Source organism: Colobus angolensis, unplaced genomic scaffold (assembly GCF_000951035.1).
Source record: "Colobus angolensis palliatus isolate OR3802 unplaced genomic scaffold, Cang.pa_1.0 Scaffold301, whole genome shotgun sequence".
Classification (NCBI taxonomy): Eukaryota; Metazoa; Chordata; class Mammalia; order Primates; family Cercopithecidae; genus Colobus; species Colobus angolensis.
Genome location: NW_012116278.1, coordinates 4,473,218 through 4,480,106, shown reverse-complemented (window position 1 = coordinate 4,480,106; position 6,889 = coordinate 4,473,218).

Genomic DNA, 6,889 nt, shown 5'->3' with positions numbered 1-6,889 from the left:
CTAGTTTTTTGTATTTTTTAGTAGAGACGGGGTTTCACCATGTTAGCCAGGATGGTCTCGATCTCCTGACCTCGTGATCTGCCCGTCTTGGCCTCTCAAAGTGCTGGGATTACAGGCTTGAGCCACTGCGCCCGGCCCATAATTTTCTAAGCACACTTCCTAGTGACACCTGGCCCAGTTTGACACCTGTGTAGAAGCAAGAGTCAATGAAAGCATCTTCAGACATTCTAGGCCCATACTCTCAGAGCGGTCCCTACCTCTGGGGTGATATATGCTGTTCTTCATTGATTTTGTTCTTGTATGTTTTGAGACAGAATCTCCCCTTGTTGCCCAGGCTGGAGTGTGGTGGCACAGTCTCTGCTCCCTGCAACCTCTGCCGCCTGGGTTCAAGCAATTCTCACGCCTCAGCCTCCTGAGTAGCTGGGTTTACAGGCATGTGCAACCAAGCCTGGCTAATTTTTGTATTTTTAGCGGAGACAGGGTTTCTCCATGTTGGGCAGGTTGGCCTTAAACTCCTGGCCTCAAGTAATCTGCTCACATTGAGCTCCCAAAATGCCGGGATCACAGGTGTGACCCACCGTGCCCAAAATGTTTTTGAATTATAGAAAGCCCCTTGGGTTTGGTGGGAGGGAGTGAGGGTTTCATCCATGATACAGTGACACTTAAAAAATTAGTTTATTCAAATGTACCTAAAGGAATTGCTTGATAAATTAAAGACAGCAATACTTCTGGCCTTCGATAGAAATGATTAGAAGGTCCTTCTTAGATAGAAATGGTTAGAAGTCCAGAGGAATCTGGGAAGGAATTTCTAAATTTTCTCTTTCCATTGACATAAGGTACCAGGGTATAAAATTAATTTGTCCTGGTATATATGCATTTATTTAACAGATATTGGGTACCTAATACATATTAGAGAACCATCCCCTAGATTTTCTTGATGGAGAAAGGAAAAGTTCTGGAGAAATGGTGGAGAGTCGTTCCCAGGAATATAGCTTTATAAGAAAATTTTCCTGGATCAATTGGTAACGTTTTCTGGAACCACTAGGTGGTGATAGTACATTATGAAAATGACATGCTTTCCTTGACACCTTTCAAATAACTGCAGGCGTCTGGTCACTTCTGAGGCCAGTGTCTCCACAACCAAAGAAATGTCTTAGTGAGTAAATGAAGAAAAACACATTCCACTATTTACATGTATAAATTTACACATGTAAATTTAAATGCTCCGGGGTACTGGTAGTTCCTTGAGAGAAGGGTCTGTGCCTATCATTTTCATGGTTACAACCCCAGGTGATAGCCCTGGCATGTAGGAAGCCCTTGATCAATGCTTGATGAATGAATCCATCTCTGAACAATTTTGATGATCATTGAGAGGATCATTCCAAGAGTGTGGCAAAAAGGTGGCACATGTCCAAAAGGCCTAGGATTTTGGGAAGTTAGGAGCTATTGATGATCCTGACAGATCATCAGTTGGGCAGAGAATCAGGAAGGCAGTGTTTGGAAGGGCAGAAATACCAAAAGTGATCTGAGGCACTTATAATTCTTTGTATCCCCTAAGCTTACCTTGGCCAGATTTCATCTGTTAAAAAATACAGGGAGGGGCTGCGCATGGTGGCTTATGCCTGTAATCCCAGCACTTTGGAAGGCTGAGGCAGGCAGATCACGAGGTCAGGAGATCCAGACCATCCTGGCTAACACAGTGAAACTCCGTCTCTACTAAAAATACAGAAAAATTAGCCTGGAGTGGTGGCACGCACCTGTAGTCCCAGCTACTCGGGAGGCTGAGGCAGAAGAATTGTTTGAACCCAGGAGGTGGAGGTTGCAGTGAGCCAAGATTCCACCACTGCACTCCAGCCTGGGCCACAGAGCGAGACTCCGTCTCAAAAAAAAAAATTCATTCCTCAAATATTTATTGAGCACCTACTATGTACAAAGCACTGGTCAAGCTTGTGTGATCATCTTTGACCTTTTCTTTTTATGGCCCATCTGAATTCGGTTAATCACCAAGTCATATTAGGTGCAGCATCCAAATCTATCCACTTCTCTCTGCTTTTTCTGCTATTACCCTAGTCCAGGTCTCTGTCTTCTTGTATCTGGGTTACTGCATTAACCCCTAGTCTTTTGTTTTGTTTTGTTTTTTGTTGAGACAGCTCTGTTGCCCAGGCTGCCAGGTTGCAGTGCAGTGGCGCAATTACGGCTCACTTCAGCCTCGACCTCCTGGGTTCAAGCTATTCTCCCATCTCAGCCTCACAAGTAGCTGGGATTACATGTGGGTGTCACCATGTCCAGCTATTTTTTGTAGAGATGGAGTTTTACCATGTTGCCCAGGCTGATCTCAAACTCCTGGGCTCAAGCCATCCTCCCACCTCAACCTCCCAAAGTACTGGGATTATAGGGATGAGCCACCGCGCCAAGCCTAACCCCTGATCTTTACCCCGACCGTCCATTCTTCCATCTTTCCACCATGTGAATATCATGATACATCTTTCCTTAAAACTCTCCTTTCCCCTTAGGATCAAGCCTAACCTCTTTCACTTGGTTTACAAGCCTCACAAGGCAGGGCTATGACCTGGCTTGTCTCCCACCAGCCCCATTGCTGCTCACTCTCACCTTGTTCTATGTGCTCCAGCCAAGATTTTTTTCTTTAGGTTCTTCTAACGAACCATGTCCTCTCTTACCTTCTGACTTTTTTTTTGGTACTTTTTCTTCGACTTCTTCTTCCCCCTTCTGCCTATTTTCTACTCATTCTTTAGGTCTCAGCTTACATATGACTTATTTGGGAATAAGCTTTTTCTGACCACTGTCAAGATGAGGTTCCCCTCTTTCACTTTTTCTCTTATAGCCACTATTAGGGTTCACATCTTGTCTGTTGCCACCCTCTGCTGCCAGACTGACTTCTGCGAGTGGCAGAGCTCTCTCTGTCTTCATTGTATAAATATCCAGCACCTCACTGAGCGCCTGGCACACTGTAAGTGCTTAATAATATATGTTGAATGAGGGAATAAATGAAAAAAATATTTAATGTGTCTTCTTTCTTCAGTGTACTTATAATCCAGCAGTGTGAGATAAGTGGTACAAAGAAAGAACTACAGTGATGAAAAGAAGGAGAGGTCGCTTTGAATATTACCATTTAAGGCTGGGTTGGGTTTTGGCAAGTGAAGATGTTTGTGGAGGTGGTGTTTGAAGTGGAGGGAAGTGACATAGGTGGGAAAAGTTTGGGGAGCGGGCAAGGAGCATAGTGTTCCTATCTCAGAAGAGTAGGAGTGGGACTGAAGACAGCTTGTGACTAGATTTTGCAGGGCCTCGACTCTGATAGCCAATGGGGAGACATTGATGGCTTTTGAATCAGAGAGTGATAGCACTAAATCAATGCCTTAGAAAATGCTAATCTAATGGCAGAGTGAAACATGAATTGGAGAGAGACCAGCAAGATCAGTTAGGAGGCTATCATAGAAATCAAGATGGGAGGTGATCAGGCCTGAATTATGTAAATGTCAATAAGAATGGAGACAAAGGGATACTATGCAAAGGAAGAATGAACCAGAACCTGGAAACCAGAAAGGAAGAGTAAGGGAAAGGGAGGAGTGAGGTGCTTTATTATTGGAAATGTGAAGTCAAGAGGAAGAACCAATTTAAGGAACGACAGAGATCATTAATCAAACCTTTACAATGAAGTTGTGGTTATATATACATTTTACTTATGAAAATTCAATCAATGTGTGGGGTTAAAACAAAAGCCCAAGTGGGAGGGAGTGACAAAGAAGATGTACTACAACTAATGGGAGCTGTTCCAGCTCTACCACTCTGAAAATACGTCCCAGAGGGAGTGTGAGATGGGGAAGGTCAAGTTGCTATTCCTCATTTTATGTCAACCATGTGTATTTTATGGTTGACATAGGGATTATTTAAGGATAACTGTGGTTATTCATGATTTATACACTGATTTTAGAACCAAACTCTCAAGCCAGATTTTGCTTTTAATTTATTTATTTTTAATTTAATTTTATTTTTTGAGACAGAGTCTCACTGTGTTGCCCAGGCTGGAGTGCAGTGGCTCAATCTTGGCTTACCGCAACCTCTGCCTCCCAGGTTCAAGTGGTTCTCCAGGCCTCAGCCTCCTGAGTAGCTGGGACTTTAGGCGCCCACCCCCACTCTTGGCTAATTTTTTGGTATTTTTAGTAGAGATGGGGTTTCACCATTTGGCCAGGCTGGTCTCGAACTCCTAACCTCAGGTGATCTGCCTGCCTTGGCCTCCCAAACTGCTGGAATTGCAGGCATGAGCCACCGTGCCTGGCTAGATTTTGCTTTCTATTTTTGTGTATTTTTATTTTATTTATTTTTACTTTTTTGAGACAGAGTCTCGCTCTGTTGCCCAGGCTGGAATGCAGTGCTGCGATCTCAGCTCACCGCAACCTCCGCCTCCTGGGTTCAATTGATTTTCCTGCCTCAGCCTCCTAAGTAGCTGGAACTACAGGCACATGCCACCATGCTGGCTAATTATTTTTTTGTATTTTTAGTAGAGACGGGGTTTCACCGTGTTAGCCAGGATGGTCTCAATCTCCTGACCTCATGATCCACCCGCCTTGGCCTCCCAAAGTGTTGGGATTACAGGCGTGAGTCACTGTGCCCGGCCAGATTTTGCTTTTTAAAGCGTGTGCCAGGCCCCAGGTTGGGCAGTAGGCAGATACTAAGAAAATGCATGTCAGTCACTGCATTGGAGCTGCTGACAGTCTAGTTGGGTAGAAAGATATGGAAGCAGACAATGAGCACTACAGTCTAGGTGAGCAGAGAGAAGGGTGGAGGCAGAGGGAAAGGAGACTGGTGGCTGGTGTGTCAAGGCAGAGGTGGTGCTGGGCCCTGGGAATGGAGAGACATCTGGGAGTCATTAGAACAGGTGAGCGTAGCAATAGGCATGCATGAGCTCTCAGAGGGAAATAATATTGAAGAGGGAAGAGGACTAAAGGCCACAGCCAGGAACACACAAGAAGGTAAGCAGAGTCAGAAAATAGAGGAGTTGTCAGAGAAGCAGCAGGAAAATTCAGGCAAGGGGGTGAGGACTGTGAATAGGCAAGTGGTCTGCATATAATGAAGACAATGGTGACTGCTGAGTGAATGAAGTTTCAGCAGTGTGGCGAGGGCAGAAAAAGGGGTCCCCAGGCTGGAGGCGGTGGCTCATGCCTGTAATCCCAGCACTTTGGGAGGCTGAGGCAGGCGGATCACGGGGTCAGGAGTTTGAGATCAGCCTGGCCCATATGGTAAAACGCTGTCTCTACTAAAAATACAACAATTAGCCGGGCATGGTGGCATGCACCTGTAATCCCAGCTACTCAGGAGGCTGAGGCAGAAGAATTGCTTGAACGTGGGAGGCGGAGGTTGCAGTGAGCTGAGATCGCACCATTGCACTCCAGCCTGGGTGATAGTGCGAGACTCCGTCTCAAAAAAAAAAAAAAAAAAGAAAGTAGAAAAGAAAAAAGGGGTCCTTGAGTGATTGGAAAGAATCTGGAAGCAAAGGGAATACATGCCACTTCTCTAAGTTCCAGCTCCAGTACAACTAACTTAGATATGTCCTCTAGTTTCCAATCAGATTTCCCTGGAGAATGTTTGGGATCTCTGGATGCCATGACCTCTGCCCCTGTTTCTTTACAGTATGGTCGGCTATGTTCACTGGAGGGGCACTTCACCATCACAGTACATGGATCCAGAAACAGACTTTACTCTACATAAGCCTTACATTCAAACCTGAGTGCGATCCAGCTGATCTCAACTGTGGTTGTTGCATTTTAGACTACACATATCTATATTATTTTCTTCCATAAGTAGAATCCATATTCCCACATGACTGCAATTGCTAACTTGCTAATAGCTTCCCTGGAGTTTGCTTCTTGCAATTATCCCATCAGAAGGCAACATATGCAGTTTATTACGGGATGCAGGGAGCTCTGGGTGGTTTTTTTTGTTTTTTGTTTTTTTTAGTCAATGGTTCCTATCCTAGTTATATTGTTCTTTTAAACAGATTTAAATAATAAGAAAAACTCTTTTATATATACTCATGTAGTTAGCATTTCCAGTGTTCTCTTTATTCCTTTGTGTAGATCCAGACTTCCATATGGTACCATTTTCCCGCAACTTGAAAGACTTTAACATTTCTTGTAGTGCATGTTTGCAGATGATGAATTCAGTCAGCTTTTGTAAGTCTGAGAAAAATCTTTATTTTGCCTTCATTTTTGGAAGATATTTTTTGCTGGGTAAAGAATTCTGTTTTTTTTTTTTCTTCTTCTTCTTCTTTTTCTTTTATTTTTCTTAAGAGTCAGGGGCTCACTCTCTTGCCCAGGCTGGAGTGCAATAGTGTGATCATAGCTCACTGCAGCCTCAAATTCCTGGGCTCAATCAATCCTCCCACCTCAGCCTCCCGAACAGCTAGGACTACAGGCACGCACCACCATATCTGGTTACTTTTTAAATTCTTTTTGTAGAGATGGGTCTTGCTATTATTTATATACCCAGGCTGGCCTCAAGCCATCCTCAAACCATGCGCTCACCTCGGCCCCCCAACGTGCTGGGATTACAGGCATGAGCCACTGCACTCAGCCTGTTTTTTTCTTTCAATACATTAAAGATATTGCTTCCCTGTCTTCTGGCACATAGTTTCTGATGAGAAGTCTGATGTCATTCTTATTTTTGCTCCTCTGCATGTAATGTGTAGTTTTTTTTTTTTTCTGGCTGCTTTTAAGATTTTACCTTTTTCACTAGTTTTAAGCAATTTGATAATGATGTACTTTTAGGTTTCTTCACGTTTCTTCTGCTTAGAGTTCATTGACCTTGGATTTGTGGGGTTTATAGTTTTCATCAAACTTGGAAAAAGCCAACCACTATTTTTTTTTTTTTTTTT